The sequence below is a fragment of the Peromyscus eremicus genome, unplaced genomic scaffold (assembly GCF_949786415.1).
Source record: "Peromyscus eremicus unplaced genomic scaffold, PerEre_H2_v1 PerEre#2#unplaced_415, whole genome shotgun sequence".
In the NCBI taxonomy this organism is placed as follows: Eukaryota; Metazoa; Chordata; class Mammalia; order Rodentia; family Cricetidae; genus Peromyscus; species Peromyscus eremicus.
Window position 1 is genome coordinate 37,334 of NW_026734651.1, and position 25,825 is coordinate 63,158.

The following is a 25,825-nucleotide window of genomic DNA, read 5'->3' on the forward strand; positions in this document are numbered from 1 at the left end:
ATGGTTGTTTAATGTCATTCTTTGCTTATCCAGGATACTTTACAGCTCATGCAGGACATATGATATCACTTTAAGTAGGTTCAGAAGGTAAACAGCTGTGTATTCCTCTAACTTTTTAACCTTGGGTACCATATTAGCCATATCCATGATGCTCTGATCAAAGTCCCTGCCAGATATAAGCAAAGAGATAGATGTTCTGCCTTTGATCCCTGACTCTAATTATGTATTTCTTCCAAAATAAGTTGTAGAAGGTCTCTGAATTAGTAAACACAGCCTTCCTCCATCATTTTCATCCTACTAGGTACCTCTCAGCAAGTGACTCTGATCATCAAGGACTGAGAGGTGACTTATGCTTGTGTGTCTTCCGTGATGACTCAGAGTCCAAGCTATTCTAAATGAAATTGTCACATGAACGTTAGACCAAAAGAAAAGTTCCTTTCAATTGACCAACCCTGTATAAACCCTCAACATGAACTGACAAGAAAAGGGGTCTAGTGCTTCATGGTGTAACTACTCTTGAAGTGCCAAGAGATAAGAGGAAGGCAGTGGCTGCCCAAGGCATTACAGTGCATCATATCTGCTCACTGTTCCCTCATCAAACTTTTTAATAAAATACATGATTCTTTGAGAATTCCATAAAATGTATTTTGAACATATTCATCTCCACTCATCACCCTAACTCTCTTGATTCCATTCATATCTCTCCACTCCTTACCAGCTCTGTGCCCTTTTTAGTCTCCCTAAGTAATTCACCAAGTTCAGTTTGTGCTAATCACATATGTATGGGCATGTGGCTAACCTCTGCAATTCAGTCAACCTGCTACTGGCAGAGTCAGTTTCTATACACTCTCCTTCCATCAACAGACCTTCTATTTCAGTTTATTATTTTTGTTTTTTCATTGATTGTTTGTTATGTTTTGTTGGTGAAAAAGGCCTCTAGCCCAGGCTGGCCTAAAATTCACTATTTTAGAAAAGGCTGGTCTTTCTTGAATCTACCACTCTAAATCAAAGATTGCAGACTGTGTAATCCTGGGTACATTACATTGAGTACTTGGGACAAAACTCGGGTTTTTAGACATGATAGGCATGTACTAAGCCAATCCCCATAAGAGTGCCACTTAACACATTAGTTCACCAGTGAGAGCCCGAGCATGCAGACACCACCAATGTGGATAGAATGATGCCCAGTGGCACTCTTCCCTGCTGCCTGTGTAAATGCACCGAGAGCAAAAACGGAATAGGCAACATGGAGTCTAACTACCCATGACAGGAAGTAGCCTTCCTGCTCAGAGTCTAGCTCTCCTTTACAAGTATACTGTTGGTTGCTCGCATAGGACCCATACAAGATCAAAGAGGTCAACACTGTGGCTTATAGGGAAGAGAGGTTCAGAAGCCTTTCTCACCCCTAACTAAGAAGCTATTTGTAATTTATGGCTTCTGTGTGAGGGAGGGAGAGTTTAATTAAAGGTGTTGTCCCTGCAAGGTGAACCCAGTTTCAGTGGATGCCCCTACATGTTTGAGTATGTTTAGCACAAAATGAACTAGCAAGTTATTTTTAAGGATAAAATTTGGGAAAATGTAAAAAGGGAGAGGATCTATGAACAGTAAGAGTCATGAGGGATGAATAAGATGAAATACAGTGCACAAACATCTCAAAATTAATAAAATTATATTAATAATTAAAAAAACAAAATTTAAATGTATTGCTGGAATAATGATGCAGCACAGATCATTAAACGAATGATGACTGGAAATCTTAGCGCATACTGTCCTTAAATTTTGTGACTCTTTGTGCCCATGCCAATGTTGTCTAATCTGTTAATGCTTTTCTCCAGAACTTACAGGAATACGTCAGATCTAAGAGAAATCCATTTTGAACTATTCATCCCACTGTCCCATGTCCTTTATTTAATTTTGGGACTCTGTCATCTTAAAAGAAGCACTATGATTCTCTACCTTTCAAAGCAGTGACTGTCTGCTGCATGCTGAATGACACTTCGTAGGACTTCTAACCACTACAGCAGTCATTGCAGTGTTTGGGATCCCTATCGATTTGCCTTATAGCAGGCAGATGTAAGAAGGCAGGCCTCTCCAAGGGGATTATTGTGCTCTTGATGAGGTGAGAAGTGGCTCTTAAGATGCACAGCTAAGGACCCTCATCACTACCTCTTGAGTTCTGATTTATTCGTCTATAAAGGAACGCAAGCATGTAACCCAACCATGCATGGCTGTGGTCAAGTTTGAATACATTTTTGTAGATAAACTGTATTCTGATTTTTCAATTTACAAACTCATAATTAGAAATTGGGTTGGGTAGCTGGAATATTTTCTTTGGAAAAAAATTTAGACACAACTTGGTGAACAAATCCTTCAAATAACTAAAGGAATCACAGTTGAACATGACAACCATAGACATCTGGTCATGATTTGTTACTTGGGATGTCATTTCCTTAAAAAAAATATAAAAACATATAATTCTCATTATCAGTTAGGGGCTTATATCACAGTGGTGTATCATATAAAAGACAACTAGTATTTACACAGTTCTCATCTAAATTGTGTCTTAGAGAGTGATTCTACAGTACATACCACGTCTGCATTTATTAAATAGCACCTGTAATTGAAAGGAAAGAAAATATTTAACATTAGATCATGTTGAATAATATTTGTAAAGATCTTTGATCCTTCCGTAGTTGACATAATGAGGATATAAAAGTGTAGTGAAGTGGAGACTATATTAATTGACTCCTTATTTGATGATGTAACAGAAGATCTGGGACTCTATACTTTGTGCTAAAGACTAGTATCTTTTACAATTTTTTCTGATTCAAGGGCTGATCAGGATAACCTGTCTGGCCTCTACTGAATGTTCCTTAACTTACATCACATAACGTCTGTGAAAACTTGTATTTTTATTTATTTTTTCATCTTTCAATGTTGTTGTTCTTTTTTTTTGTTCACAGTTTTTTTCAGTTTACATACCAACCACAGTTCACCCTTCCATCCCTCCTTCCACTCCCCTTCTCCTTTCTTTCCCCGACTCCCTCCACTCCTACCCTACCTCTCATCCACTCCTCCAAAAGGGTAAGGCCTTCCATGGGGAGTCAACAAAGCCTGGTACATTCAGTTGAGTCAGGACCTACACCCCCCCACACACCCTGCATCAAAGCTGAGCAAGGCATCCCACCATACAGACTGGGTTCCAAAAAGCCAACTCATGAAAACTTTTATTTTTCACTAAGATATTCTTTGTTTCTAGGGACTATGGTAGAAATAATTTGAGCATATGACCCAAAGTTTGATGTGTCTGGAGCTTAGTGTGCCCAACAACATGAGGATCTTTAAAAACATGATGTACTGGGCTGGAAATATGACTCAGATGTTAGGAGAACTGGCTGCTCTTTCAGAGGACCTGGGTTCAATTCCCAGTACCACTTGGCAGCTCACACCTGTCTGTAACTCCAGTTCCACGGCTTGTGATACCCTCATACAGACATACATGCTCATATTGGGATTTGATTTTCAGCACCTACATGGTGCTTCTGCCCTTCTTGGCACCAAGTACACACGTGATACAAATATACACATGCAGGCAAAATACACTTTAAAAACAACACCACATGATGTACCTGATCAGTTTCTTAATTAAATTTGATACCCATTGAAACATAAGGGGACCACTGAGGTAACCTTTCTACCTCAGAGAAAGAAAAGGCCCTTTTACCTCGACCATGCTCATTGACGACTTTTGCTGGTTTACTGGTGAAACTGTATTGTCAGGAGGTTCATGGGACACTAGGGGGACAGAAAGTGACTGTCAGTTCACGGGACTGCTTACTATTTACACTAGACTTTACCTACTGAGATTCAAGTGCCTTTCTAGGCATATTGTCCCCAAGAAGGTTTCTGTTCAGTTCTCTCCCAGTGACTTTGTTAGTCTCATGAGTTTTGTGAGGGAGGGACATATAATGAATACAAAAAGGCCCAGGACACTAAGAGCTGAGGCTGGGGACATGCTTGGGGGTTAGGCCATATTGCATGGGCAATGTGTTCTGGTATGTAGCATCAATAATAAAGTAACAGGTATAAGGGATCACATAGGCCTCCATGGCTTGCCAGACCTATTGTCTTGAGTCAACATGACAATTATGAAAGAGGAGAAGTGGTTGGAGAAGGATAGGGGCAAGAGGAATAAGGGAGATTGAAAGGTGGGGGCTAGAAGTGGAATCCCATGTCTCTGGCACACATGGCTCAGAAGCAGGAGTCTGAATTTACAATCAATAAACACTGTGCATTAACCCTACAGAGCTAGTCTATGATTATACCAGACCACTTGTACAGTGAGAAAATCCAGGAGAAGCAGACATGTTTCTGATGAGCCTTGACTGTGAACCTACTCAAGTAGCTATAATAAAGGCACTTTGAGGAAAATGATTTCTTAGATTATAAGCTCATGTTGCAGAAAAGATGTGACAGGCCGGATCATGCCAAGAGTGAGAGACTCAAGTACTGAAAACACAGAGAACAGACATAGCCTATGGCCAGATGGGTACCAAGAGATAGCCAATCTCCATAAATCCATTTTATTATCCTGAGGAACACGGGAAGTCTTTTAGGAGAACTCTCAAACCCAGCCTCTGCCTTGGAGGATGAATCAAGAATGCTTTGGCACTAAGGACAGACCAGAGTGCAGACACTTTCTCATCCATTAAGTCAAAGTATCCAAGATAAACATCAGGCTTTAACCTTCCTTGACTCAAACATCTGACATGCATGCCAATAAAAGGAACACAGAATAAAAAAAACAAAAGCCATACATTATATCCTTAATTGTCAGAGACATTGCTAGTGCTGCAATGAAGCCAGACTAGAGAACCCTACTAGCTATCTAGAGGTTTACCCTGCGGATGTCCTTTAAAGAGAGACAAATTGTCATGAAATGAAAAAAGAGGTACTACTACAAATGTCACAAGGGAACCAGGGACAGAAACTGCATCACAAGAACCACTTTGTAGGCCCTTTATTTATATGTACATTTGAATGGAAAGGAGAAGGTTGTCCATACCAGAGAGATTGGCTTTACCATAGGTTAAAACCCTAAAATGAATCTAGCAGTCACTTTAACATCAGTAGTCAACTTCATAGAGTCCAGATCCCAGAGGATGCCTGTATGGAATTATCTTGACAAGGTTAACTGAGGTAGCAAATGGTTCAGCTGTTAGTGCATTATTCCTGGGACTGAGATCCATGACTGTAGAAGGAGAAGGTGAGCTGAGCATAAAGAAACACTCCTTTTCTTTATTTCTGTTGTACTGGACCTCTGCCTCAGACTCCTGTATCTATGGCTGCTCAGCAAATATGCACACCATACTCATGGTGTCATGGGAAGACTAGCACTCCTTCTTTGGCATGTTTGGGTCATAGTATTTCATCACACAAACAGAGAAAGTACCTTATGCACAAATTCCATGGAGAGCTACTAAGCACAGTGACAGGCTTGGACACTTGGTAGTGATAAATGCTGATGAGCACTAAGTGTTGAAAGACTGCCTTCAAATGACAGAGATGAACGCAAGAATATTATACCTGACAAGACTACCATGATGCCTTTGAAAAGGAAGAACACAGAAACCTCCTTCCATGACCTTGTCTCTGTTCTTTCCCATAAGCACACTACTCCAGGGACCGAATGCCCTTTGGTCAGACCAGAAATGCTGTCATCTGTATGAAATTTTGTGCTAACTCTTGACAGTTTTGACAAAAACCATGTCAATCTTGAGCTTGTTTACATTCAGTTCATCACATTGCAGGTGTCTGGGAGAAAGTAACAGAGAGATTGCCTACACCAGGTAAAGGTACAGTGACAGAGACAAGGTTGAGCTCACCTTTCCTCTGTTTCCTGTTACTCAATGTTTGCAAAAGGTGAATTTACATTTTATTCTTAAATCATGTGGTTGAATTTCAACTGAGGAACTATACAAGTCAACATTATCTACATAGGAAACTAATGCTAAGGTCATGATCTTTCCCTCCTATCATACAATAATGATTTACAACTACCGTATGTCACCCAATGAGATTAATGCATTTCAACAGTACCTTCTGTTTCACTCGGTGTCATATGTGCAGAAGTGCCACGCTGGACTTGAGGTACTTCAACATGTGTTGGAAAAACTGTGCCTCTCCAAAAGAATATCCTTTTAATTTTGGAAACTAGAATGCATTAACAGCAGAGACAGTTATGTCAGTTTCATGGCAGAATATAGAGGAAACCAGTCTGTTTTAGTACACTCCATGTCATGCCCTTTCTCCAGGCACCGTCATCAGAGTCACGGTGGTGTTTCAGGAGGATCACTGAGTGCACTGCACACTCCTGCATGCACTGCATTGGTGGTGTAGGCAAGTCCTAAATTCATGGCAGTGTGACAGTGTTGTGTTTCCCTGCTGAACACATGTACCTAATGAGTGCTCACCTTCAAATCATGGGGACTGACCAACCCTGAGAGGAAAAACACATGGAGCAGAGTGTACCCAACCAATACATTTAAAGATGTATTCCCACTGGATATGGAGTGCACTACTTTCATAACAGTTCTCTGTAGGCAGAGGAGGTGAAGCTCTGTGAGTTCTAGGCCAGTATGGTACATAAGTAGGTAGTTCCAGTATAGAAAAGGACAAACTGTGAGTCCCTGTACCCCGCCCCCAAAAGCAATGTATTCTCAGAGAATGAGTTAGTACACATCAACCTCCAGTTGGTGATTGCAGTTCTCAGTGCACATTGTCCTTAAATTGTGTTCCTCTTTGGGCCCATGCTTCTGTTGTCTAATTTGTTCATGCTTCTCTCCAGATCCAAAACACATTTTAGAAATATCCATCCCACTGTCCCATGTCCTTTATTTAATTTTGGGACTCTGTCATCTTAAAAGAAGCTCTGTGCTTCTCTACCTTTCAAAGCAGTGACTGTCTGCTGCATGCTGAATGACACTTCCTAGGACTTCTAACCACTACAGCAGTCATTGCAGTGTTTGGGATCCCTATCAATTTGCCTTACTGCAAGCAGATGTAAAAAGGCAGACCTCTCCAAGGGGATTATTGTGCCCTTGATGAGGTAAGAAGTGGCTCTTAAGATGCACAGCTAAGGACCCTCATCACTACCTCTTGAGTTCTGGTTAACGCATTTATGAAGGAACACAAGCATGTAACTGACCCTGCATATCTGAGATGAGGTTTGAACACATTTTTGTAGTTTACCTGTATTCTGATTTTCAATTTACATATCTGTAACTGGAAATTGGGTTGTGAAAAAGCCATCCTACTTTTGGGGGAAAAACAGATTTAAACAAGAATTGAAGTACAATACCCTCAAATAACAAAGGATTACTGTTGAACACAAGAACCATAGACATATCCATGATTACTTACTTGGTGTGGCCCTTGCCTTTAAAAGAAACTAAGAAAAAAATCTAACACAACAATTCTCATATCGTTCGGTATCTCACATCACAGTGGTGTATCACACAAAATACAACCAATGTTTTCACAATTCCCACCTAAGTTGTGTCTTAGGAAAATGATCCCATAATACATACCACATCTGTGTTTCTTAGACGCCACCTGCAATCAATAGGAAAGAAAATATTTAATGCCATGATCATGCTGAGTAATGTCTACAAAGCCTTTTTCCCCTTAACACCGAGTGATTGAAATCAGGACAGAGAAGAGCAGTAACAAAGAGACTATATTAATGGGTACATTATTTGATGATGTCACAGAGATCTGGGACTCTGTCCTTTGTGATACAAACTAGTAGTGGGCATACTTTTTCTTATTCAATGGCAGATTAGGTAAACCTATCTGGCCTAGAGAGGGTTGCAAAACCTGTATCACATACCATCTATAAAAACTTTTATGTTTCACTAAGGTATTTTCCGTTTCTAGACTATGGTTTACAAAAAACTTGAGTATATGGTTGGAAGCTTAGTGTCCAGCTTGAGGATGTTCAGAGAATCTTTCACCCATGAGGACTGGTGTAAACTAGAGGCACCCACCTTGATGGGATCACTCATAAAGCAGGACACAAAGTTGTTCCACATTGTGATGTGTGCTGTCTTGATCAAGACCAAGTTGGTACAGTTCCATTCCCTCCTCTTCCTAAATAAACTCTCTAATGTCCGTGATGACTCAGATCAGTTTAATGAATGAAATGTGATACCCTCTGAAACACAAGGGGACCACTGAGGTAACCTTTCTACCTCAGGCAAGGGAAGGCCTCTTACCTTCACCATCCTTGTTGGTAGGTTTTCTTTGTTGTGTGGTGAAGTGGCACTGGTAGAAGGCACTAGGGTAAAGAAAGCGAATTTCAGCTCACAGTACTTATTATTATTTACAGGGGATCTTTGCTTGATGTGAGTAAAAGCAAATAGACTTGGTACATCTTACTAAAACTAATGAACAATATGGTTGGGTTGTTGCAGGACTGCCTTCCAAGAAGACAAATAAAGGCAGAGAGTAGCTCTGGAGAGAAATAAGGAGCAGATTTTTTTTTGCAGGGAATGGTAATCTAAAGCAGTGTAAAAGAATCTATTATATGGTGTAAAGATGAAATGAATCATTCAAAATTTTCTTTTTATACTTATTCTGTTTGGGAGGCTCAACAGCTGGCAGTGCTCTAGCAGATGTCAACCTCTCTACCTAGTTCTCTCAGTCAACCATGTAGGTTCCAGGCTCAAAGTATTGATCTAGTCTTTACAGCAAGTGCCTTTACTGCTAAGTTCTCACTGGCCCCCTAAAACCAATCTTACGATAAAAACCACAGAGTACAATCAGCCCCTGAGATGATTTTCAGTGTAGGGCAATGGCCACTCTCTTCAGCTTCAGGTGGCCACCTGCAGACTTTTACCTATGTACATGTAGTACAGATCTGATCCACACCTTTACTAGAGACTCAACTGCCTTTCTAGGCATTTTTTTCTTAAAAGGGTTCTTTTCTAATCTCTGCCAAGGAACTTTTCAATCTCATGAGCTTTGTGAGAAACTGACATTTAGTGATTACAGAAAGACCTAGAACACCTGGGACTGAGAATAAAGACATATCTGGGACTTAGGACCCATTGCATGGACGATGTGTTGCAGTACGGAGAACCCACAATAAGGTTACACAAAAAAGGAACCACGTAAGCTTCTGTGGTAATTATGAAAGAGAAGTGGCTGGGGAAGGATAGGGGCAGGAGATCATAAGAAGAGAGACAGAAAGGTAGGGACTAGAAGAGGAATCCTGTTTCTCTGTCACACACAGCTCAGAAGCAGGCACTATACACTGAATCCACAGTTATAGTCTATGAGAGAGAGCAAAAAAAATCTGCAGAATGAGAGAATCCTAGGGGAGCAGACATAGTTCTGATAAGTCTGGGCGGTGAGCTACTGAAGAAGTGACAGGGAAGCCACTTAGAGAAGAGAGACTCCTTAGAGCATAAGCTCATGTCTGCAGGAAAGAAGAGACAAGTCAGCCCATGCCAAAGTGAGAGACTCGAGTACTGACAGCGTAAGGAACAGACACACATTATGGTGCATAGAGAGCTGATCCTCTCCTGTCCATACACTTTATTCTGAGGAACATGGGCAGTATTTTAGGGAAACTCACAAACTCAGTCTCTGCATATTGGAGGCTGAGGCAAGGGTGCCTCTAAAAGCATCAAAGATCACCCAGAGGGCAGATCCTTTCTCCATATGTCATCCATTAATTTAAAGGATCAAAGAAGGACATCACCCTATAACCCTCTTTGACTCAAATTACACAGAATGCCAGATAAGTTAAGGAGCATAGACTGCTTAGAGCTAACGGCACACATGAGGCTTCTACTTTCAGGACATTGCTAAGGTAAGAAGGAGGCTAGTGTTGCTAGAGAAACCTGCTAACTACTTAGCAGTCTGCGATGTCCTACATGGAGTGACTAAATAGTCCACAGAGGACCTAGCAGGCACTACTACCAATGTCCCAAGGGAGCCGGGAACAGGATCTGCTCATTCTTTATCACCAGGACCATTTTGTATGTGCTTCAAATGTATATTTGAATGCCCAGGCACAGGTTGTCCCTCACCAGAGACTGGCTTTATCATAGATTGAAACCCCAAACTATCACCACTGTTTGTGGGCATTGTGATGGCAAATATCAGTAGTCAACTGATAGGGTTAGGGCTCTGGTGATGCCTGCATGGCATTATCTTGACAAGGTTAACTGAGGTAGCAAATGGTTCAGCTGTTAGTGCATTATTCCTGGGACTGAGATCCATGACTGTAGAAGGAGAAGGTGAGCTGAGCATTGTAGATGTAACCAACCTTCTTATTAAATAAGAAACACAGAACCAATGCAAAGAAGAAAGCCAAGAGGTCAGAGCTAAGAGCTAAAACCTTACCCTTCCTCCTGCAGTGGTCCTACCTCTCAGAATTCACTACCCCTGTGTTAATGTCTTTATATAGTGTTCCTGTTCTGCCTTCTCATTGGTTGTAAACCCAACCACATCACTGCCTCGTCACGGCCTGTCTGTATAGGCCTCCAGGTTTTCCTTGCTTGGTATTGAGATTAAAGGCATGTGTGTCCAATAACGGCTGTATCCCTGAACACACAGAGACTTACCCAGCTCTGCATACCAAGTGCTGGGATTACAAGTATACGCCACCACTGCCCTGCTTTCCTATTGCTTGCTAATAGTTCTGACCCCCGGGCAACTTTATTTATTAACATACAAATAACATTTTAATACAAATAAAATATCACCATATTTCCCCTTTTCTATTTTAATAAAAAGGAAAAAGAAAAAGCTTATAACTAACATAAGAAAAACTATATACAAAAGTACAATAACTATATACAATATATACAAGTAATAAATACCTAAACAATGTCTAGTTCATTTGTATTTGACGAATTCAGAGAAAATAATTCCATTATCTATTCTATTGCATCTAATTTATTTTCTATCCTAATTAATCGTCAACTATAACTAACTAATCTTCAACTCCCTCAGAGACCCAAGAAGGAAATAGTATTAGCTAACAAAAAAATAAAAACAGGAAGTATATGCAAGCAACTTCCAAAAACTTGTGAGTTGACAGAAACAGCCAGCTGCCTGGACAATCATCTGAGGTTTCTCCGCAGTGTTGGGGCATCATTTTCAGCCTATAGGCTTAGCGTATCTGACAGACTCATTTGTAAAGTAGAATGTACACAAGGTCAACAGTTCAACCTCACATTGGGTGAGAGCAGTCTATATACCAGAAATACCTGAATTCCACTAGTTTCATGTCATGATTCAGGATTTTAAATTCTGGAAATTGTTGATGTTTTTTGAATTCAGCTGTCCATTCTTCTTGGCTATGTGTGTATGTGGCTTCATTTCAGCATCCCGTTCTTCTCCACATCCCTCTATTAAATGCCATTCTTCTGTTGAGAGGTGTGAGCTTAATTACTCTTCAAGAATAACTGTTTCAGCTACCTCCCCATTACACATCAGAAGCCATCGGCCCACTGCCTGTTCAGCTGCCTTCGAAGAAAAGGGCACTGTACCTTTCCCGGATTACGAAGGCCACTTCAGGGATGGTGCCATATTGTCCTGGCCTCAGAAGATGCCTTTTAATAAAGCCATAACCACTCTTGTTTTGACAAGAATCAGTAGTCCTTTGTTTCGTGTCTTGTCTGTCCTGTTTGTCAACAGTTGATTCGAGGATACTTTGTTGTCCAGTGGCTAACTTTTGCTACAATGAAAGTTAACTCCAATTACAGTTTTTTCAATGCCCATATTTTCTCTGAAGTAGATTGGTACTGTCAGGAGCCGACATGTCTCATAGTCATAACAAAAAAGAAAATTTTTCTAAGTTATTAAAACATTTTAAATGCCATATTCTGTAGATCTCTGAAGGGTTTGAAGATAACCTATCTAAAATATATCTACTCAATCTTGAAAACATACCTAATATAACTACAAGTTCTATTATAATGTCTAACTACTAACTTTCATTTCTTTATATCCTAATAGTTGGTAATAACAACATTCAAGGATTAGAAAATTGCATTACATTGTTAAATGAACGGTACAATTAGAAATATACATATAGCATTTTCTAATAATATCAATTTCAATATATATAATTTATATACACTATAAAACAATGCAATCCAATGTAAAGTATTTACATTTTTTTCTTTCTTTCTTTCTCTCTTTTTTTAATAAGAACCTTAAATCTAATCTCCTTTGCTTAGACCTTTTCCTCACCCTTTACATAAACTTATAACCAACCCCCCTAATCAATGAAAATTATCCCAGACCCAAAACCCATTAAAAGACCTAAAAGACCAAAAAAACCAACCACCCCACACCACCTCTTTAGGAATGTGGGTGTCGTATTCTTGAAATTGCTTCCTGCTGGGTATGGGCGAAGTTATCTTTATCCTGAAAGAAAAATTTTAGGTTAGTTGTCAAATTCTAGGAAAGGTAACTATATCCTTCATTATCCATTCTGTGTATAATGCCAAAGTTCAGGGTTTATCTCAAATCCTTATTCAAGTAGTCTTTGAGACTGGATCATCTCAGCTAGCGCTCTCAAAATTGCTCTGAGCACTTTGTAGTTCAAAGCTGATCTGTAGATGATGTTTGTCAGCTTAGTGATGTTATTATTGTCCATGTGGAATTGTTGTTGTTGTGGGGCCCCATCTTCTTCCTGGAGACTTCAGTTGATGTTAGGCCTGACCATGATTTCCTGCAAAAAACTGATAAGAGACTCGAACACAAAGACTATATATGTGGCTTTTTAGAATTAGTTAGTACTCTATATGACCATTTATATCTTAACAATGTTTAAAATATATATATCTATATATATTAATCTTGTAAATTTTGATATAAATTTCATACTTTCCACATCCAAAACATCTAACATTGCTCAAACCTTTTGAAATTGCTTTTCCTACCCACATATCATCATGGTCATAAGCCTCAACATTAACTGTATCTCTAATACAATCTTCCAAAGGTGCAGATCTTGCCTTTAATGGCCTGATTATCCTTTTGCATGCTGCATTTGCATTCTCAAAGGCCAAAGAATCAATTATTATCTGACTAGCCTCTGAATTCGGGACCATTTTCTGTACTGCTGAAGTCAATCTTTGTAAGAAATCTGTGAAAGATTCTTTTGGGCCCTGTATAACCTTTGTAAATGACTCAGTTTTTTTTCCTGGTTCTTCAACTCTGTCCCATGCATTCAAAGCTGCCGTTCAACATAGAACTAGGGTTTGGACATCATATAAACTTTGTGTTTCTACTGAAGCATATTGGCCTTCTCCAATAAGCTGATCCTGACAGACTTGTATTCCGCTATCCCTCCATTGTTTTTCTATATTTTTAGCCTCATTATTGAACCACATTTTCCACTGGAGATGTTGTCCAGGTTCAAGAACAGCCTGTGCCAATTCCCGCCAGTCCTTTGTTATAATCCTATTACTAGTTGACCAGTTGTTTAACATTTGCTTTACATATGGGGAGTGCATGCCATAAGATGCTATTGCCTCCTTAAATCTTCGTAAGTCTAACATTTTAATTGGAGCCCAAGTATTTTGTTCATTCTCTTCATCAGGTAGCTGCTGTACCGCTACCGGATAAATTAAGGGTGATTGTGTGAAAACTGGCTTTCTTTCTGTAACCTTATGATCCAATTTTGAAACAACTTCACTGTTTATTTCTTCTGTCTGAGTTTGAATTTCTCTATAATTCATTTTTACTAGTTTAATAGGTTTTTCTAAGACTGTTATCCTGGTACTTAAATTGACTATCTTTTTAAATAGTAAAATGAGGATAAGAAAAGTAATAAACTAAATAATTCGATCAATATTAACCTTTTCATATAGTTGTTCCATTGTCAGAGTGCCTAAAATTTCAAACAAAGTCCAATTTTCTTCCAATGCACACATAAAGCCCATTTTTTTTAATGTAGAAAAAAAATTCTCTTTTAAATAGATATGTTAATTGACTTACCAAGTCTGGGTAGAACAGTAGAATCCCAGGGAATTTCAAAACAGCTTCCTGGTGTTCGAGGTGTGAATCCAGAGAGAGAGAGAGAGAGAGAGAGAGAGAGAGAGAGAGAGAGAGAGAGAGAGAGAGAAAGTAGCAGCTTGAGCCGAGTCAAGCCTTGGCTTTACGGGTATGGGCCCTATTCGGCAGGGCAGGCCTGAGATGTTTGTAGCAGTTGCAAGTAGCTCCAGCTGCTGGTCAGTCAGGCCTGGGCCCGAGCTAGGCAGCCAGGCCGCCCAGGCCGGAAACCGGACCTGCCGCCAAGCCAAGCCAAGCGGTTTTTAATGGATTCTTGTCACGTTGGGCGCCAAATGTAGATGTAACCAACCTTCTTATTAAATAAGAAACACAGAACCAATGCAAAGAAGAAAGCCAAGAGGTCAGAGCTAAGAGCTAAAACCTTACCCTTCCTCCTGCAGTGGTCCTACCTCTCCGAACTCACTACCCCTGTGTTAATGTCTTTATATAGTGTTCCTGTTCTGCCTTCTCATTGGTTGTAAACCCAACCACATCACTGCCTCATCACGGCCTGTCTGTATAGGCCTCCAGGTTTTCCTTGCTTGGTATTGAGATTAAAGGCATGTGTGTCCAATAATGGCTGTATCCCTGAACACACAGAGACTTACCCAGCTCTGCATAGCAAGTGCTGGGATTACAAGTATACGCCACCACTGCCCTGCCTTCCTATGGCTTGCTAATAGCTCTGACCCCCGGGCAACTTTATTTATTAACATACAAATAACATTTTAATACAAATAAAATATCACCATAGAGCATAAAGAAACACACCTTTTCTCTATTTCTGTTGCACTGGACATCTGCCTCAGGCTCCTGTATCTATGGCTGCTCAGCAAATATGCACACCATACTCATGGTGTCATGGGAAGACTAGCACTCCTTTTTTGGCATGTTTGGGTCATAGTATTTCATCACACAAACAGGGAAAGTAACTTATGCACAAATTCCATGGAGAGCTACTAAGCACAGTGACAGGCTTGGACACTTGGTAGTGATAAATGCTGATGAGCACTAAGTGTTGAAAGACTGCCTTCAAATGACAGAGATGAATGCAAGAATATTATACCTGACAAGACTACCATGATGCCTTTGAAAAGGAAGAACACAGAAACCTCCTTCCATGACCTTGTCTCTGTTCTTTCCCATAAGCACAGGGTGTGACACACTACTCCAGGGACCAAATCCCCTTTGGTCAGACCAGAAATGCTGTCATCTGTATGAAATTTTGTGCTAACTCTTGACAGTTTTGACAAAAACCATGTCAATCTTGAGCTTGTTTACATTCAGTTCATCACATTGCAGGTGTCTGGGAGAAAGTAACAGAGAGGTTGCCTAAACCAGATCAAGGTACAGTGACAGAGACAAGGTTGAGCTCACCTTTCCTCTGTTTCCTGTTACTCAATGTTTGCAAAAGGTGAATTTACATTTTATTCTTAAATCATGTGGTTGAATTTCAACTGAGGAACTATACAAGTCAACATTATCTACATAGGAAACTAATGCTAAGGTCATCATCTTTCCCTCCTATCATACAATAATGATTTACAACTACCGTATGTCACCCAATGAGATTAATGCATTTCAACAGTACCTTCTGTTTCACTCGGTGTCATATGTGCAGAAGTGCCACGCTGGACTTGAGGTACTTCAACATGTGTTGGAAAAACTGTGCCTCTCCAAAAGAATATCCTTTTAATTTTGGAAACTAGAATGCATTAACAGCAGAGACAGTTATGTCAGTTTCATGGCAGAATATAGAGGAAACCAGTCTGTTTTAGTACACTCCATGTCATGCCCTTTCTCCAGGCACCGTCATCAGAGTCACGGTGGTGTTTCAGGAGGATCACTGAGTGCACTGCACACTCCTGCATGCACTGCATTGGTGGTGTAGGCAAGTCCTAAATTCATGGCAGTGTGACAGTGTTGTGTTTCCCTGCTGAACACATGTACCTAATGAGTGCTCACCTTCAAATCATGGGGACTGACCAACCCTGAGAGGAAAAACACATGGAGCAGAGTGTACCCAACCAATACATTTAAAGATGTATTCCCACTGGATATGGAGTGCACTACTTTCATAACAGTTCTCTGTAGGCAGAGGAGGTGAAGCTCTGTGAGTTCTAGGCCAGTATGGTACATAAGTAGGTAGTTCCAGTATAGAAAAGGACAAACTGTGAGTCCCTGTACCCCGCCCCCAAAAGCAATGTATTCTCAGAGAATGAGTTAGTACACATCAACCTCCAGTTGGTGATTGCAGTTCTCAGTGCACATTGTCCTTAAATTGTGTTCCTCTTTGGGCCCATGCTTCTGTTGTCTAATTTGTTCATGCTTCTCTCCAGATCCAAAACACATTTTAGAAATATCCATCCCACTGTCCCATGTCCTTTATTTAATTTTGGGACTCTGTCATCTTAAAAGAAGCTCTGTGCTTCTCTACCTTTCAAAGCAGTGACTGTCTGCTGCATGCTGAATGACACTTCCTAGGACTTCTAACCACTACAGCAGTCATTGCAGTGTTTGGGATCCCTATCAATTTGCCTTACTGCAGGCAGATGTAAAAAGGCAGACCTCTCCAAGGGGATTATTGTGCCCTTGATGAGGTAAGAAGTGGCTCTTAAGATGCACAGCTAAGGACCCTCATCACTACCTCTTGAGTTCTGGTTAACTCATTTATGAAGGAACACAAGCATGTAACTGACCCTGCATATCTGAGATGAGGTTTGAACACATTTTTGTAGTTTACCTGTATTCTGATTTTCAATTTACATATCTGTAACTGGAAATTGGGTTGTGAAAAAGCCATCCTACTTTTGGGGGAAAAACAGATTTAAACAAGAATTGAAGTACAATACCCTCAAATAACAAAGGATTACTGTTGAACACAAGAACCATAGACATATCCGTGATTACTTACTTGGTGTGGCCCTTGCCTTTAAAAGAAACTAAGAAAAAAATCTAACACAACAATTCTCATATCGTTCGGTATCTCACATCACAGTGGTGTATCACACAAAATACAACCAATGTTTTCACAATTCCCACCTAAGGTGTGTCTTAGGAAAGTGATCCCATAATACATACCACATCTGTGTTTCTTAGACGCCACCTGCAATCAATAGGAAAGAAAATATTTAATGCCATGATCATGCTGAGTAATGTCTAAAAAGCCTTTTTCCCCTTAACATCGAGTGATTGAAATCAGGACAGTGAAGAACAGTAACAAAGAGACTATATTAATGGGTACATTATTTGATGATGTCACAGAGATCTGGGACTCTGTCCTTTGTGATACAAACTAGTAGTGGGCATACTTTTTCTTATTCAATGGAAGATCAAGTAAACCTATCTGGCCTAGAGAGGGTTGCAAAACCTATATCACATACCATCTATAAAAACTTTTATGTTTCACTAAGGTATTTTCTGTTTCTAGACTATGGTTTACAAAGAACTTGAGTATATGATTGGAAGCCTAGTGTGTCCAGCTTGAGCATGTTCAGAGGATCTTTCAACCATGAGGACTGGTGTAAACTAGAGGCACCCACCTTGATGTGATCACTCATAAAGCAGGACACAAAGTTGTTCCACATTGTGATGTGTGCTGTCTTGATCAAGACCAAGTTGGTACAGTTCCATTCCCTTCTCTTCCTAAATAAACTCTCTAATGTCTGTGATGACTCAGATCAGTTTAATGAATGAAATGTGATACCCACTGAAACACAAGGGGACCACTGAGGTAACCTTTCTACCTAAGGCAAGGGGAGGCCTCTTACCTTCACCATCCTTGTTGGTGGGTTTTCTATGTTGTGTGGTGAAGTGGCACTGGTAAAAATTTCACGGTACACTAGGGGAAAGAAAGTGAGTCTCAGCTCACAGGACTTATTATTATTTGCAGGGCATTTTTGATTGATGTGGATAAAACGCATGGACTTAGTACATGGGATTAATTGTAATCAGACTTTTCTATTCCATCACCAACACCCAAATGTTCAGCAGTTGTTTTTTAATTAATTTACTCAGAGGCTTAATATTATTTACAAATGCTTGGCTGGTAGCTTAGGCTTATTAGTAACTTGCTCTTTCACTTATATTAACCCATAATTTTTATCTATAGGCAGCCACGTGGCTTGGTACCTTTCTCCATACAGCATTCTCATCTTGCTTCCTCTGGGTCTCGCTTGGGACTCCTGACTTTGCCCTTCCTCTTTCCAGCATTCTTAGTTTGGTCACCCTGCCTGGCTACTGGCCAATTATCCTTTTATTAAATCAATTCAAGTGACAAATCTTTACAGTGTACAAGAAGATTCTTCCATCGCAACTAAATCTAATGGAAAATATGGTTGGGTTGTTGCTGGACTGTCTTCCAGGAGGACAAATTAAGGCCCCGTGCATGTCTGGAGAGAAATGAGGAACAGATATATTTTTCTTTCTAGGGAATCTGAATCTAAAGCAGTGTAAAAGAATAGTTATATCATGTAAAGATTAAATAAATGTTTCAAAAAATTTATTTTTACATTTATTATATTTGGGAGGCTCAATAGCTGGCAGTGCTCTAGCAGAAGTGAACCTTCTGTACCTGGTTCTCTCAGTCAAACATGTAGATTCCAGGTTTAAAGTATTGATCTCAGTCTTTACAACAAGTGCTTTTACTGCTATACACCAACCACTGAAAGCTAACCTTATGATAAAAATCACAGAGTTCAATCAGTCTCTGAGATGATTTAAGCATAGGATAACTGCTACTCTCATCAACCTCAGCTGGGCACCAGACTTTTACCTATGTACATGTAATAAAGGTCTGATCCATACCCTTTCTAGAGAGTCAACTGATTTTCCAGACATGTATTTCTGAAAAGGGTTCTTTTCTGTTCTCTCCACTGATCTTTTCAATCTCATGAGTTTGTGAGACAATAAATGATTACAGAAAGACCTAGAACACCCAGGACAAGATGAGAATAGTGTGGGAATTAATCCACATTGCCTGGAAAACGTTTTCCAGTGTACAAAATAACCAATAAAGTAACTGGAAAAGTGGACCACATAGGCCTCCAAGGTTTTCCAGACCAAGAAACATGCCAATAATGAAAGAGAAGTGGCTGGAGAGAAAGAGAGGTCAGCAAGATGTAACAAGAATGGAAATTGAAAGTTGAGGGGCTAGAAGTAGAATCCTGTCTCTCTGCCACACACAGGTCAGAAGAGGACAGTATGTATTGAACCTACAGATATAGTGCACAATAGGAAGTTTTTTTAAAAAAAAAAGCTGCAGAATGAGAGAATCCAAGAGAAGCAGACATAGTTCGGATGGGCCTGGGCTGTGAGTCTACTGAAGTAGAAAAAGTAAAGCCCCTTAGAGAAGAGAGACTCCTTAGAGCATCGGCTCATGTCCCCAGGAAAGAAGAGACAAGTGAGACCAGGACAAGAGTGAGAGATTTGAGTACTGACAGCATAGGGGACAGACACCTCCTATAGGTGTCTGGAGAGCTGATCCCCTTGGGTCTATACCCTATATTATGAGGAACATGGGCAGTATTTTAGGGAAACTCACAAACTCAGTCTCTGCATATTGGAGGCTGAAGCAAGGATGCCTCTAAAAGCATGAAAGATCACCCAAAGGGCAGACCCTTTCTCATCCATTAAGTCAAAGGTTCCATGATAGATATCAGCCTGAAACCTCCCTTGACTGAAATCACCTAGCATGACACTTAAAGTCAAGGAACATAAACTGGTAAAAGCTAAAGACATATATGAGGTCTTTACTTGTCAGGACATTGCCAGTGTTGTAATGAGGCCGTACTAGAGAAGCCTGCTAGTTATTTAGCTGTCTAACCTTTGGTTTTCCTTTAAAGATGGCCTAAATGATCAACAGAAGACCAAGAAGCCACTACTACAAATGTCCCAGGGGAACCAGTGACAGGATCTGCTTATTCTGTATCACCAGGACCACTTGGTAAGAAATTTATATATACATTTGAATGCACAGGAGCAAGTTGTACCTCACCAGAGAGACTGGCTTTATCGTAGACTGAATCTCCAAACTGTTTGTGGGCATTGTGATGGCAAATATCAGTAGTCATGTGACAAGGTCAGGGCTCTGGTGATGCCTGCATGGCACTATCTTGACAAGGTTAACTGAGGTAGCAAATGGTTCAGCTGTTAGTGCATTATTCCTGGGATTGAGATCCATGACTGTAGAATGAGAAGGTGAGCTGAGCATAAAGAAACACTCCTTTTCTCTATTTCTGTTGCACTGGACCTCTGCCTCAGACTCCTGTATCTATGGCTGCTCAGCAAATATGCACACCATACTCATGGTGTCATGGGAAGACTAGCACTCCTTCTTTGGCATGTTTGGGTCATAGTATTTCATCACACAAACAGGGAAAGTAACTTATGCACAAATTCCATGGAGAGCTACTAAGCACAGTGACAGGCTTGGACACTTGGTAGTGATAAATGCTGATGAGCACTAAGTGTTGAAAGACTGCCTTCAAATGACAGAGATGAACGCAAGAATATTATACCTGACAAGACTACCATGATGCCTTTGAAAAGGAAGAACACAGAAACCTCCTTCCATGACCTTGTCTCTGTTCTTTCCCATAAGCACAGGGTGTGACACACTACTCCAGAGATCGAATCCCCTTTGGTCAGACCAGAAATGCTGTTATCTGTATGAAATTTTGTGCTAACTCTTGACAGTTTTGACAAAAACCATGTCAATCTTGAGCTTGTTTACATTCACTTCATCACATTGCAGGTGTCTGGGAGAAAGTAACAGAGAGGTTGCCTCACCTATTCCTGCCTACACCAGGTAAAGGGACAGTGACAGAGACAAGATTGAGCTCACCTTTCCTCTGTTTCTTGTTACTCACTGTTTGCAAAAGGTGAATTTACATTTCATTCTTAAATCGTGTGGTTGAATTTCAACTGAGGAACTATACAAGTCAACATTATCTATATAGGAAACTAATGCTAAGGTCATCATCTTTCCCTCCTATCATACAATAATGATTTACAACTTCCGTATGTCACCCAATGAGATTAATGCATTTCAACAGTACCTTCTGTTTCACTTTCTGATACATCTACAGAAGTGTCTGCCTGGACTTGCAGTATTTCAGCATTCTCAGGAGCAACCATGTGCTGTTGATGGTTATTTTCCAAGACATTGGAATCTGGAAATGATTTAACAGCAGAGACAGTACGTCAGTTTCATGGTAGAAAATAGAGGAAACGAGTCTGTTTCAGTTAACTCCATGTCATACCCATTCTCCAGGCATAGTCATCAGAGTCACGGTGGTGTTTCAGGAGGATCACTGAGTGCACTGCACACTCCTGCATGAATTGCATTGTTGGTTTAGGCAGGTCCTAAACTCATGTCAGTGTGATGTTGTTAAAAGAAGAGCAACAGCCGGGCGGTGGTGGCGCATGCCTTTAATCCCAGCACTCAGGAGGCAGAGCCAGGAGGATCTCTGTGAGTTCGAGGCGAGCCTGGGCTACCAAGTGAGTTCCAGGAAAAGGCGCAAAGCTACACAGAGAAACCCTGTCTCGAAAAACCAAAAAAAAAAAAAAAGAAGAGCAACATGACTGTGTTAAGTTTGCTTTTACCTGATAAACAGTGTCCATGTCTCTCTTGGAGTCCCATAAATATGGTAAACTTCATAAACTCCCTCCTTTCTGAGTAGTGTTTACTAGGATGCTATATACTGTGAAACTTCTCAGTGCAAAACATATGAATATACATATACATGTATATCCATCCAAATACACACACATGCATGCATACATGCATGTACACACACACACACACACACACACACACACACACACAAAACTTGCCCTCAAATAAATGTACATATAATACCAAATTACTCTGTGGTATCTGTTATTGGCAGAACAGTTAGCTACATTTAAATGAATCCATGGTAGCATGAGATTGTTTTGGTTACTCATGCAACCAACAGTAGAGAATGTATTTATTTTCACTGTTTACCTTCACTGTTTACATGAGAAACTATAGAAGGGTCCTAGCTTAGCAGAAATATATGGTCTTCCTCCAATATTTTCAACCTGCCTAGTGCCTCTCAGTTAGTGATTCTCTGGTTAGTGGACCACATTGAGAGGTGAACAAGGCTTCCATATTTTGTAGAGATGCTCAGATTCAAAGTCACTCAGAGCCAAGTTGTCACATGATGGTTGGGATGAATAGGAACTTCCCTTCCACTAGACAGGCCTGGATATCCTCATCACGAATTGACAAGAACATTGGTAATATAATAAACAGTGCCTGTACACATCATTTTCTAGGTGACATCCTCATTGGCCATATGTACAGCCTTTATTAATTCTGGCTAAGATAGGGGTAATGACTACAGGAGCATCGAGAATGTACTATCCCTGTTCATGCCTTTCTTACCAAAGTCCTATCTTCTCTATATTGCAGTTTTCTTTTTCCAGAACAGATCTGTATTCTAGTCTAGCCTGAAATTTCTACAGTAAATAATGAACTTATGTCTCTCCTTCTTTCACCTCTCAAGGACAAGGACTAATAAGATTGAGACATCCTGGGCACATTTTGAGCAGAATTAGGAGTCAAACTCTGCATTTAATTAGCAAACTCCGTGGTTATGCTAATCATACACTGAGGCAACTGGGCCTCAAGCTCCAGCCCATATTTGCATACTAGCTTTTCTTAATACAAACTACCATATAACAAAGTACTGAAAGTGTAAACACACTGTGCATAAAATACTTTTGAAATGATGTTACTTAGCCATATGCCATTCACTGCTGAATATATTGATATAGATATCTGAGTGGTCACACTGAAAACATGAGGACCAATCACCACTGAGAAGAAAACTCCTGGAGCATAATAGAGTACACCCATTTTTAAGTATATAGTCTCACTGAGTGTGGTAGTGAACTCCTTTTATAACAGTTCTCTGTAGGCACAGGCAGGCAGAACTGTGTGATATCCAAGTCAGAAGGGTATATATGTAGCTAGTTCCAGGAGAGCCATGGATACATAATGAGATCCTGTCTCAAAAAAAAAGCAAAAAATGAAAAAAAACCCACTATATTGTCCAAAAAGTCAGACATCACAGATCAACATCCAGGTGGAGACTGGAGTTCTTAGTGGACACTGTGCCTAGATTGTGTTGCTTTTTGTGTCCATACTAATATTGTTAAACACCTTAAAGCTTTTCAGGTTTTACTGGAAGGAGCCAACCAAGTCTAGCACACACCCAGTTCACACACATCCATCCTGTATCAATGTAGTGGTAAGCATAGAATCTGTGATCTACTCCACAACATGGGCTGTTTTCTTCCATACTTGCTAATGTGTGCAGGCAGGGTATTAAATGCACTTGTTGCACTGCATATGTAAAGATTCTCATCACTTATTCTTGGCATTGGTTTATTCATCTGTTTAGGAAAACACAAATCAACCCACTACATATGGCTGTGTTGAGCTTTAAACACATTGTTATAGATAAATTATGAATACTACTTTTTCTCAAGAAATTTACAATTTTAATAGAAACCAGCTGACATTCATCCCCAAAGGCTCATTTCCAGTTACAATTTTTTAAAAATTTTATTTTTCTTTATTAAGAAATTTTCTACTCACTCCTCATGCTATCCACAGACCCCCACTCCTCCCTCCTCCCATCCCCAGCTCTCTTTCCCAAGCCACTCCACATCCACACATTCCCCAAATCAAGGTCTCCCATGGGGAGTCAGCAGAGCCCAGCTCACTGAGCCTAGGCAGGTCCAAGCCCCTTCCCACTGCACCAAGGCTGTGCAAGGTGTCACACCACAGGCCCCGGATTCCCAGAAGCCTGCCCATAGACCAGGGACAGATCCCGATCCCCCTGCCTGGGTGCCCCCCAAACAGTTCAAGCCAAACAACCGTCTTCCATGTCCAGAGGGCCTAGTCCAGTCCCATGGAGGCTCCACAGCCACCAGTCCACAGTTCATGTGCTTCCACTAAGTGTGGCCGGTCATCTCTGAACATCCTCCCATCATGATCTTGACGTCCCTTGCCTGCAGTATCTCTGCTTTCTGTCATCAATTGGATTCCCAGAACTTAGCCTGGTGCCTGGCCGTGGATCTCTGTATCTGCCTCCATCTCTCACTGGACAAAGGCTCTATGATGACAGCTAGGTTGTTTGCTAGGCTGGTCACCAGAGTAGACCGGTCCAGGCACCCTCTGGACCACTGCCAGCAGACCAAAGTGGGGTCAACTTGTAGATTCCTGAGAGCCTCCCCAGCCCTCTGCCTCTTCCTATTCCCATGATGTCCTCAACTATCATGGTATCTTCCTCCCTGCCCTCCCACACTGTCCCTGTCCAAGCTTGACCCTCCCATTTCCCTATGTTCTCCTCCCCCACTCCTAAAAAAAATATTTTGTTTACTCAATCAACATAGATGGAGTAAACAAAATACAATTTAAAAAAAGTTTTTAAAAAAAGACTCCCAGAACAAGAATGGAGCCTGTGCTAGATCCTCCATGGTTGACTTATGGCCAGCTGACACAGTGGCTCAAGGCCTGAATTTTTTTTTCACAACAGTTTTCCTGAAAATTGGGTTCAGTGACATGGACATCTGTCTAGATAAAAGAAGTTTAAACATAGCCTGGTGCACAAAATCCCAAACTAAAGAGGTCACAGCTAGATGTAGCAACTGTAGACACATGAGTATGGTTTCTTACTTGAGGTATCACTTTTTTTTTTTAAATCGAACTCCCAACTGTCAATTGATGAATGTGATTTTGCTTACTGTGGTACACTAGACAAAAGACAACCAGTATTCACATAATTCACATCTAAAACATGTCTTCAGTGACTCCAGAATACATACCATGTCTGTGTATTCCAGGTTCTACCTGCAACATACAGTAAAGAAAACACTTTGAGACTCAGATTATGGTGAGTTCTGTTTGCACAACACTTTGGTTCACCTGTTTGCTGGGCATTATTACACCAAGGATTGCCAAGCCCTTGGGTGGAAGATTCTGGATTAGTATGTTATATGATACTGACAGAATATCTCAGGACATCTCCTTTGTGACAAACACTAGTCTGTTTTTCACTTTTGCTGACTAGAGGCCACATCAGGTATCCCTATGTGTTTAGCCTCCACTGATGATCAACTAAGGTATATCATGACATGACAGAGCAACTCCATATCTGATTACTATGATTTGTTTGTTTGAAACAAGAATTAACCTTTATTGAGCACTTACTATATGACAGGACAGATTAATATCTTTTAATATTTTAAGGCAATTAAGTAAATATTGTTATTGCTACTTTATTGAGGAAGGCAATGTAGACACAGAAAGGGTAAGTTTGCCCAACGTCACAGAGCCAAGAACTCCCAGTTTTTCCAGACAGGAGGCTTGAAGCTCAGAGCTTAGGTTGTCATACCACCAGCTTCCTTTCTAGAGTCCCTCTTTGGCCCATGTGTTGGAATTCCTGGTCACTGGCCACTCCCTCCTCCCCCACTCCCCAGCTACATGACCGAGCATGCACTGCCAAAATGATTAGTCATTCCAAAGCTTTACGTCCTATGTAATCCATGTGCTGCATTAGGCAATCTATGCTTATGTGTGGCATAGCTACATATGCGCATGGGCAGGGGAATCCATAAAAAGCTAGTCACAGACTCCTTCCCCCTTCTCCCTTCCCCTCCCCCCATGTCTTCCATAGGCCTAGGCACATTCTCTCCTGTCCCTCCTTCC

At 40.6% G+C, this 25,825-nt stretch overlaps 1 long non-coding RNA gene across 1 annotated transcript; it reads right to left on the reverse strand.

Moving 5' to 3' along the window:
* Nucleotides 1-2,519: 2,519 nt before the first annotated feature.
* Nucleotides 2,520-21,251, reverse strand: LOC131901801 (uncharacterized). The gene is made up of 3 exons (XR_009376882.1): nucleotides 21,138-21,251; nucleotides 3,725-3,795; nucleotides 2,520-2,614 (listed from the first exon to the last, which is right to left on the reverse strand). It is a non-coding gene; the product is annotated as an uncharacterized LOC131901801 (long non-coding RNA).
* Between the last annotated feature and the right edge of the window lie 4,574 nt (nucleotides 21,252-25,825).